Here is a 10,840-nt window from a genome sequence, read left to right on the forward strand (position 1 = left end):
AAGCAGCATGCAACCATTTCTCAGGCTCAAGGCTGTCTCCTAGGCTTTCTTAATCCTTATTACTTGTATAGACCCCCCCAATCAAATTCAAAAAGAGGTAAATCGGGTCAAGATTTTCCCCATTTTTCAGTGCTATTTATTCTGAGCTCTCCCCAATAACATATCTTGTAATAAAACAGCAGAAATGGGATGCACCAGAAATGGAATGCCAAGATATAATGTAGATGTGGCAAAAATAGGTCTTTCTTTGATGCATTTACCCTCATAAAACATTAATTCTGATGTACAGTTTTGCCAAGCCCCAGTTTCTGGAGTATTTACTGACAACCTGCCCAGTTCCTGAAGCAACAGGATTTTTATTTCAAATTTATGACTGTGACAGATTTCCAATGTGCATAATAGTCATGGTTCATCTTTTTTCCTCTCCTTCTGCAAATTTTTTTGGAGTGGGAACGCCCTCGGTTGCTTCTGCTGATTTATGCACTACTTTGTTCTTTATCTGCTTGCACCTCACCAGTAGAATAACATCATGCTATCCTTTCTAGGGTTCACAGGACCCTGTCAGCACTTAGCAATCAAAGGTCAACCAACTTCACAACACATGGTTAAATAGGTTGAAAAATCTCACCTAGTATTAACCCCCTGCACACCAAATGAAGAAAAAGGGTGCTGGCATCACAAAATAAAGCATCTTTACCAAACAGCAGGCAATTTCTGCTGCTACACACTGGCAACACTGTCGAGACGTGTCTGTCCTTCTGATGCCCAGTTCTAGGAGGAGACAGTGAAACCTGTGTTCCTGATTGCCTCTGATTTATGTTTTGCTTTGTTCTTTATCTGTTTAGAAGTATCCAGGAGACCTATCCACATGTTGCTGTCTTGCTTTCATCTTCCAAGCTGTCTGCGACCCGTTCATCTTTCCCTGACACTATCTCTCTGTCCAGGAAGCCCTTCAGTGTGTGTTTCCTACACTCATTTGCAAGATTGCAGAACTCTGGCAATACTTAACACCGAAGCAGCAACAAACTTGCCTAAAATAGTAGAAATAAATCCACCTGATTTCCCCTTGTGAATATTCATATTTTTGTATAATGGACCTAAAGAGAGATGGCAAATGCTTGGCTGTATTGAAGATGATAACTTCATTGGGGATGTAATTTTCCGGCATTTCCACCATTTCTTTTCTAAAGTTTCATGGCTCCTCCAAAAAGTTGTTGTTATACTGAAAAAAAATTATTACAAATGTAAAATAAGTTATGTGGAAGTGTAGATACTATGTTATACATAGCCTCTTTTCCTTTCATTTTGATCACTGGAAGAATTTTGAAGTTTTTAATATAAGAAGTATGTACCATTGAGTTTTTAGTATTTACTCCTGTTTTTCCCATTATGTTTCTTTTAAACGGGAAAAACTTGGAAAGGGAGAGACAAAGGAAAAGAGTGGGAAATAATGAAAAAAAACCCCTGTACATTCATTTACATAATGAAATGTTTTAACATTCTCATTTAGTACATTAAACAATAGTATTAGAAAATAGATCACAGAAAAAAAAGTCAGGCATTTTCAATGAAAAGTGCATTTTGATACAAACATTTAAAACAGTCTAGATCAAAATATCCAGGCTTCATTCAGCTGTCCTGAGGAATAGCTTCAATAATCGTTATTGGCAAAGGTCTTCTCTCTCACGTGTAGGCACTTTTAACCAGAAGCCTAGAGAACTGTTCTGAGGCTGCTGCTGAGTAACACGGAGAGGGAAAGGCTGTGTGGGCTGAACAGATGCCAACCTGCTGACAGCTGACTGGCAGCTTTGAACGGTTCTCTGAAATCAATAATCCTCAATAACTGACAGTATGTGAACTCAGTATTATCTCTGCAGTGGCTGCAGTGCCACTGGAAGCTGAAGACTCTCCGTGTAGACAACCCATGATGATATTCCAGAGGACAGGTCACTAGGCCACAATAATCCACCATGAACGGGGAATAGTATTTTTCACAAATATTTGAAGAACTTTTCAACACTAAAATTACTTGACACTTCAAGATTGCGGCAAAGCAAGCAGGTTTTGGTGCTCTTTCTAACAGTGTTTTAAAATTACAAAATGAAAATCCCACTTAAGTAACTCACAACTAAAAGATCACACTTGGTCCTTTAAAATATCTTCATTTCCAGAATGAGACACTTGGTTCTGAATGACTTATTTATTCTGTGATGCCTTGTAACACACTGGACTACAGTGACCTCTCTTGTAATTTCTGTTTTGATTGTGCTGCCAATCCTTCCCCTCACTCTCCCATTTTTATGCTCACCAACCTGTGAACGGCAATATTTGAATTCTAAGGTTTTGGAATATTAAGAATATGCAAAAATGTAGTGAATCTGTCTCTTTGGATTTCCATGCATGGGTTGAGAAGGCCAATAAGCCAATAAGTCATTCTTTAAAACTCCCACAGTGTGGGAAATTCATTGGTGACAAACATCAGCATGATATTTGAGACACATTCAGACTGTTATGAAACTCCCATTCCTCTAAGGACTGTTTGAGACTTCTTAGCATTGCTAATGCTCTATAGCCTTCATTATCTGCCCAGTCATTCCCTCTATGAAAATCTGTTGCTGCTGTCTTTTCTTACATAAAATTAAATACAATTACTAAAAAATAAAAGCATTGCGAGTCAGACTGGCACAGCACAGTTTATCTGCAAGAGGCAGTAGCAGGTATTATAATAGTTTAGTCTGTGATGCCCTTCACCTTGCATTTGTATGCTCATACTTACATGACATTTTCCATTAATCAACTGGGTTATTTTGCCAGTGGGACTAGGGGATAGCTATGGACATAGAAGAAATTCTGGGCACCTACTTCAGCACTGTGAATTTCTAAATGGAGTAAAACCTTTGATTTGACACCACTATAAATGCTTTTGATTTCAACAGCAAATGCTAAGCAGATACTCAAGCACTGTCATTAGTATTTTATACAGACACAGGCAATATTTGAATTATCTGTGGTCACTCCTCATTCTCACCTAAATGAGCAATCTAGGCTTAAATTTTAGCATCAATTAGCTGTTCTAGAGCTTCTTGTACTTATTGAAACTTATGTTTTTATTTCCTTTGTACAACAGGTCAAAATTTCAACTGGGGAATTTTGCACTGGTACAATTATAAATCCGGTCATCACTTGTTGCAGACAATAGCAATATACAATGCAGATGAGACCCAAACAATGACGAGACCAAAGACATGAAGTGTATTACATAGGAAATTCTGAGAGCAGGTAAAATCTGTCCAGTGACAAAAATTAATACTACACTAATGGCAAATATATGGAATCCTCATTAAATAAAAATAAAATATCATTAGTATCCCATAATGCTGCATTTCAATTACATTTAAAATACAACCTTAAATCAGGAGGTCTATGCTTAATATTAATATTGTTCATTAATATTAATTAATATTTAGAGCTTGTTGCAGTGATTTGTTTATATAATAAATTTTGTTTGGCAGTGAAATCATAAAAAGTCATTTGATATTCTTGTTAGGCCACTTTCTAAGGCCTAAATCTACTAACCAAGGAACAAAGCAGTGCCATGTGCTTTATAGAGCTGGCCATGTAGGATGAAGATTCAGTACTTACACTGATATCTTGCAAACAATGTGTATAGCAGATTTGTTTGCATAACAGAATCATTAAACAATTCTCAACTTTGAGTGAATTTACATGAATCAATCTGTTCATAAACAAGATCATAGCCTTTAGATAATTTTTTTGTTCTCAAACTGACCTCCTCCCTCTGCACTGTTTATGCAGCTATGCCATTATGCAACTATGTCATTAGTTGGTGGCCAAGCACGCATATGGTGTGCCTGATTATGTGCTTCGTTCTCTGAAAAACTGAGGTAATTTTTGCTTGAATACTGTCAAAAATCATAATTAAAAATGATATGAGAATTGTCCAAAAAGTGGGAGGCAGAATCATTAAATCCAACATTATGCATCTAGACAGGCCAGTAATACTCAGTACAAAGGCTCCTCAGTTGCCTTTTGAACTGCAGTCCTTAACCCCTGAGAGGCTCTGAATTGGAGAATGACCCAAGATATGAAATAGTATTCAATTTGAGATTCCAAGCAAGGCAGCTTAGAGGATAGTTAAATGTTTATGTTTGCATGTGCATTTTCTGTTCTCTATTTCTACCAAGGCAGCAGTGTCAAATGGCAATTGAAAAAGAAAATATAGTTTTTCAAAATCAAGTCACATGAATCATTTCAAAGCAGACAACAATCATTCCTGAAACAAGTCTGTCCATTTCTGAGTGTTTTATCTGTATTGCTTGCAACAAAACCAAAGAGCAGCTCCTACTTGTTGCCTATACTTAGAGAGAAATACTTCTATGACCTTTTGGCTCATTCTAGTTTTATGATTTTCAGCATCCTAAGGCTAGTGACAGCCGCATACTTGTTTTCTTATTGTTCTACAATGTTAAACTGCAGATTACTTTTGGACAAATGCATGGATAGCTCTAGACCCCCAAACCAGAAAAAGACATTAAACAAATCTGAGTTTTGCCAGGCTTGTGTATGATAGTTAATACTTTTTTAGAAGACTGTTGATGACTTCCTTAGTTTTCAGAAAAGAGGAAGGTCTTGACACAAATGTACACATCACCTTGATTTGCAGAACTTGCACTGTGCAGCTATTTTTCCTTTTGCTTATTGAGAACAGAAAAATGTCCTGTGGGCAGGTTGACTGCAACATTGTTTAGGTAGTTTCTGGGTGGGCAACATATATCCCTGATAGTCCAAGATTACTTAAAAAGAGTTATGACAAGTTCCATTGTACAAGATGAAAACAAAGATGACTAAGTAACTTATGAAGATGATGTCTGAGTAAATTTCTGGGAAATGCTATGTAACTGCACTGGATGAAACAGTAAGACCAACGAAACATTGAGTGCTGGGTCCCATGATATGGAAATTATGGTGTGCAGCCTCATGAAGAGCTCATTGTGCAGTGTAACTGGAATGCTGACAGAAAAAATTAAAGTTAGACTGAAACATCAAAATTTGGTGATCAACAAGGACTACAGACAAAACTGATGGAATCATGAGTAAACTGGACCTTAAGTCAGGTACAAGAAGCTGAGTAAATGTGAGCTGCTCTTTCAACCATACTTAGAATCTGACCTTCCAGATTACAGTTAAAATAATGTTGGGGTTTTTTTCCTACTAGAATTCCTTAGACTTGTGTAAGAATTAAATAAATGAATTAATAAAAATTAGAAAATTTATTTAAAATCTTTTTAAAAATGTCTTAGGACTCGGTTTTCAGGCAGAAGCATGTACTCTCCATTACAAAGAAAACCCTTTAAATATTTGCTCCCTGAAGGACTACAGATGACAAAATGACCTTTCTGTAAATGAAAGCAGCCTGCTTGATGGCCTAGCAGGAGAACAGAAATACTCTGCTGCTTTCATGAAAGAAAAATAGTCCAAACATGGCAAAAATCACGATTGATAGTTCACTAAGGAAAGAAAATGAATATTAAATAATTCACTTCTATTTATTCAATAATAGAAATCTAAGAAACTCTTGGTGAATAAATTTACTAGAGAAGTGTAATATCAAGTTGTATCATGATGCCTCACTTTCCAAAAAAAAGCCAGCCTAGGACCAACACACCAGATATGCATCATATTCAACACTGGCATTTTACACATCATCCATTTATTTTAAAGTCAAAAGAATTGATTTTAAGTGCCCAGCTCTAAATTTTTATATGAATAAAAAAGCTAGAAAACTATTCAAATTGTGAAAAATTGTGTTACAATTCAAAGCAGCAATGCTGCATGTGATTTGGTGTACAGTACCCATTTCAGAAGACACAGCTTCATCTGTTACAAACCCGTTGTCAGCTCGTTGACGTCAGATCAGGAGTATTGTGGTTCATTTTGCCAAAAGAAATGTCAGCTGTTTGCTGAAGCAAGGAAGTTGATAAAATTTATTTTGGTGGCATTAACAGTGAGGCTGTAAGTGAGCATAGCTTTAGCGTTGTGCTTTTTTGCAAAACATGGCTTTGACTCACAATAGGACAATCAAGACTGAACTGGAGTATGATTTGACATGTACACAAGGACAAAACAGATGCCTAACAGCTTACATATGGTGAAGAACTCTTGCAAGAAAATCAGTGTGGATGTTGTTTGCAACTTTTCAGATTTAGAAAGCGAGTGTTTTAAATCAATTAGGAAAAAAATAACACTTGCAGAATATTTTGTGACTGAGATTTAATTTTCCATTTCAAAAAGTAGACAAATGAAATAGACATTTGTTCATTTGATAGTTTCACCACTCATGCTTTGAGAATCAGGGGACTAAAACCACGATAAATTCTATAGTTTATTCTTACATTTTCTCCTTTATAATAAAATGTACTTATAAAATCCTATAGCTGCCACATCTGAAAATGGAACATTTCAGCAATAAATTTATTTTTAGAAAATCTTATGGCATTAAGATGTCTCATCTCTATTTGATAGCTGGAGAACACTGGCATAATATAAGTTTAAGATCTTACTTTCAGCCATATAATGCTGCCCACAAATAGAGCAGGAATTGAACAAAAATTCCCATTGTCCCAGTTCTGTTCACACCTCAAGACCAAAACCTCTCTAGTCCTTAGTCTCCGTATTTTTTATTCTTCGACAATTTAGTGACATGCAAAGATGTTTGCCATGTGATTTTACATAGCCTGTAGGAAGTACACAAGCTGACCCCAGCTGTCATTCCCCTCCTATGGGGTAACTGTTTTAGTCCCCCAGCAACGGGACCATCTCCCAGACCTATACAGACCATCCTACATGTATGTCTTTTTCATGATCCAAAAATAATTTTTTCAAGTCCAGTCTTGACCATAGGCATCAAGTCCCATGCAGTATCAATCTTCCTATAGTAAAAGATACTTAATTTTGCAATGTTCTTTTTTTGAGAGATGCTAATTTCAAAGCTGAAAATAAGATGATTGGCCATGTTGTCTTCTGAAAACTGCAGTGAAAAGACCATCAAATAGAAGAGAACCCACATGACATTAAAATAAACTTGGAACAAAGGCATACATTGGGATTGAATGCTCAAGAAATGCAAATCAGAAATTATAACAGTAGGTGAATAATGACTCTAGTAACAGAAAACAGATTTGCTAGGCCTGCTTTAGTCTGGCATTATACAGCCACTGTTACTAGGAATAATTTTGCTAAACAATCTCTACAGTACACTAACAAATCACTTACTCATCAATATTGAAAACACTGTTTCCTTAGAAGTAATGTGATTTGCATACATACATCTCTCACACAGTTTTGCTTGTTTAGCTTAATCTCTGTGGCCTCAGGATTCCCACTATATGATTTACCTCTTCACTGATCATTGATTTATTGCAATGTAGAGTTGTCTAAAGTGCAATTAATGCAGAATAATCCTGGTAAACCTCCTTCTGGACACATCAAGGTAGGCCAAAATTATGTCTATTATTACAGTTGTGTGAGTGGCCTTTCCCAAGACACACATCATACTGATGTACCTCCTAGCAAACTGCAGGGAGAAGTTAATTTATGACATATTTAGAAAATCACTTCAGTTGTTGAACTTCAGAAGATGTTTGCTGGCTTACATATGGTATTTGTGGTTTTCTTTATGAGAAGTTAGAAGATTTTTCATAAACATAGCTACAAAACCGTAATATGCTACACTATAGATCCCTGAATATGTGAAGCTATGAATGAGACAGAAAGAGTAAGTGGGTAGGCAAGACAATACCTTGAGGTTAGATGCATATTCCAGTCAAAATCAGTGAATCATTTTTTAAGTAACAACTATTGACACTGTGCATTATTTGTTACTGACTCCTTTGAAACCATCTCTCCAGAACTTTTTGCCATGTTAAATTATGTCCCTTTTTCAGAATCATCTAATAAGGCATTAAAGATATCTGGCGGGAAGTAAGAGCATGAAAAAAAGAACGGGCCATATTTTATGTATGTTTTACGCATGTTTTATGCATGTTTTATGCAGAGACCAAGGCTCATTCTCTTTTCAGTACTTATCAGAAGCACAAAGCACATCTAGTTTCCATGAATTTGATAACAATTTAGCCCTTACAGACTATTTGCCTTATAAATTCATGTTTCTACAAATGCTCGTGGTAAAACTCCTTACTCTTCCCTTCTGCAGGCAAACTTTCTACCATTTACATTAAGTTATTCCCCCAGGAGATTCTCATTTTCTGCTACACAATCTATGTGAATGAAGGCAAAATAAGGGAAGGCCAGTTCAAAATAAGGGAACACAGCAGTAACATTACCTTTGCTCTCAACAGAGGAGCAAAATCCTCAGATCACTTTCTACAGTTTATTGATGTATTTACCTGCTCTCTTTCTGGTTCACTTTTGCTGACATTTGCTCAGCTACCAAACTGCACTACTTCCTCTGTTGACTTGCATTTAATTTTAGAGAAATGTTCTTTATTTTCCTAAATGCTTTAATTTGAAATCTGGTGTTTAAATTAATAGGCTTTAAGATCAGCAGCCACTGGAACTTTTACTAATAGGGTGTTCTAGTCAAGTGAGAAATTTAGAACATTTCTCATTAAATGACCTAATCGTTAATTATCCTCATGATTTAAAAGGCTTATTGCTTGTTTCTAGTTTGAATCACTGCCTCTAGCTGCCATTTCCCTCTCTTCCAGTCTTATGACGCAGGTAACTATTGAATTAATCTGGTAGCCATAAGCAGTGTATGTCTCAGGGTGGGACCTACTAACTGTGAATTTCTACACATATGCATGAATTTGTGCACACAAATACATACATATATGAAGGGAAAGCTGCACATATATATTCGAAGTGTCACTGAAGGGAAGAGACCAATCTTATGACAAAGCCAGCAGACCCAGGAGTTAGAGACAAAAGACCAAAACAAGTTGCCTCCAGGACTAAAAGTGTACTAGGTGGGGATGGTATTAAAACAAGTACCTCAATGACTTCAAATTGTATGGCTACATGAACGTCATATTTTTTCATTACATAGATATGGAATATGGTATATTCCCAGGAGTCTCTTGGTTTGTTTGCTGCTGACACTTATCTGCATTAGTTTCACACACTGCTGAAGATATAGTCATTGTTTTGTTGTTCTGGAGAGGCCATGAAGAAAGCTCAATAATGCAGAAAAGTAGAGCATATTGTCCTAATATCTCCCTCATTATTAAAACTACAGGGAGAAATATAGGAAATCAGAAGCTCAAAACATAGCTGAAAGAACTGAGAGTTGAATTCAACTACCAGTGAATTGCACTCCCACACACACAGCCCCAGACAATAGGCTGATTCAAGACAATGAATGCACAAGAAAAAAGTCACTATTCTCCCTTTTCTCTTTGCAATGCTAATTCTTTTCCTCAAATTGAATGCCTGAGAAACAGATCCAGTGTTGAAACCCTTTCTTTCATAGTTGATAACATGAAATATGCTATGATATCACTTTGATTCCATCTTGACTCTGAACATAAAGTTTTTCCTCAGAAACATGTACATTATCAAAATTCATCTACTTAGTGAATTGGTGTCCTGAACCACATCACCATATCACTTGTACCACTATATCAATATGAAACTTTTTGAGAAATGAGAAATACAACTTCCTATTGTATTGATGATCCCACTATCTTATAATAACCAGTATATGATAGATCTGTTATAAAGAAGGAGTGTGTCAGAGATTAAGATTTTTCATAAAAGGTTCCCAAAGCCTTTTTATACATAAGGTAAAACAGTCAGCTACTAGTTTTTGTGGGTTTTTTTATCTTACATACATAACAACCAAGGGCAGACAATGCTACATTGCCAGTACAAACAGCATCCAGGTTTGCCATGCAATCTGCTCTTCATCCCGCATCCATCAGTGTGTGGTGTGTTATGTAATAGACAATTTAAGCCATATGTATTTTCCCACTATACCTGCCAGACTGATGCCTCTAAGTTTTGTCCTTGTTTCTGACTGGCTCGGATTAAATTTTATTTCCTTCAACCACTTGAAAGTGTGGCCTATTCATCCATTGAGGCTCCTTGAGGTAACAGGGAGAGAGGTTTCCTCTGGATGATGGCTCATCTCAGATCACCACATTAGTCCTGTAAAATATGTAGAACAGTTTGCCTTTGGAGATGCTTATCTCTTCCCAGGGACTAGAAACGGAGCTTTACTTTGACAAAGCAGCTCTTTTATCTGACAGAAATTAGATGAAAGGAATCCCAGGCACACAGACCTAATTGGCCTCTCCCTGAGCATTATAAAGTGTCACATTGACCAAGTCTCTGTTGCTGGTTCCTGGTGTGAAGATCACCACAAATACAGAGGTCCCTGTTCTGCAGAGATTCCATCATATATGTACTGTCCTGATATGCAGAAAATGATGTAAGCCTACCTAGACAGAAGCCTTTGGAAGGCTTAATTTATTATCATTTTTCTTGGCTTCCTGACATAAAAGGGGATTCAAGAAAGACAGCAGCATCTCTCAAGTAATTAAGCAAGGATTGCCTCCAATCTGATGAAGTGACAGCCTATTCTCTTCAGTTTCTCACTTTAAGCATAAAATAGAGGTACAATCTAGCAGCAGGGAAGCAAACAGTTGTAAATTAGAGAAGTGAAATATGTAAAAATTTATGTATCTGACACACACTCACATGCATGTTTACCTACTGTTATTATTTTTGATATTATTAATGGGATGAGAACAAATTCAAATATTGCTCAAATTAATAATGTAAGAATATAATTTTAGTT

The sequence above is a fragment of the Pipra filicauda genome, unplaced genomic scaffold (genome assembly GCF_003945595.2).
Source record: "Pipra filicauda isolate LSUMZ 115617 unplaced genomic scaffold, ASM394559v2 scaffold184_size3518187_pilon, whole genome shotgun sequence".
Taxonomy (NCBI): domain Eukaryota; kingdom Metazoa; phylum Chordata; class Aves; order Passeriformes; family Pipridae; genus Pipra; species Pipra filicauda.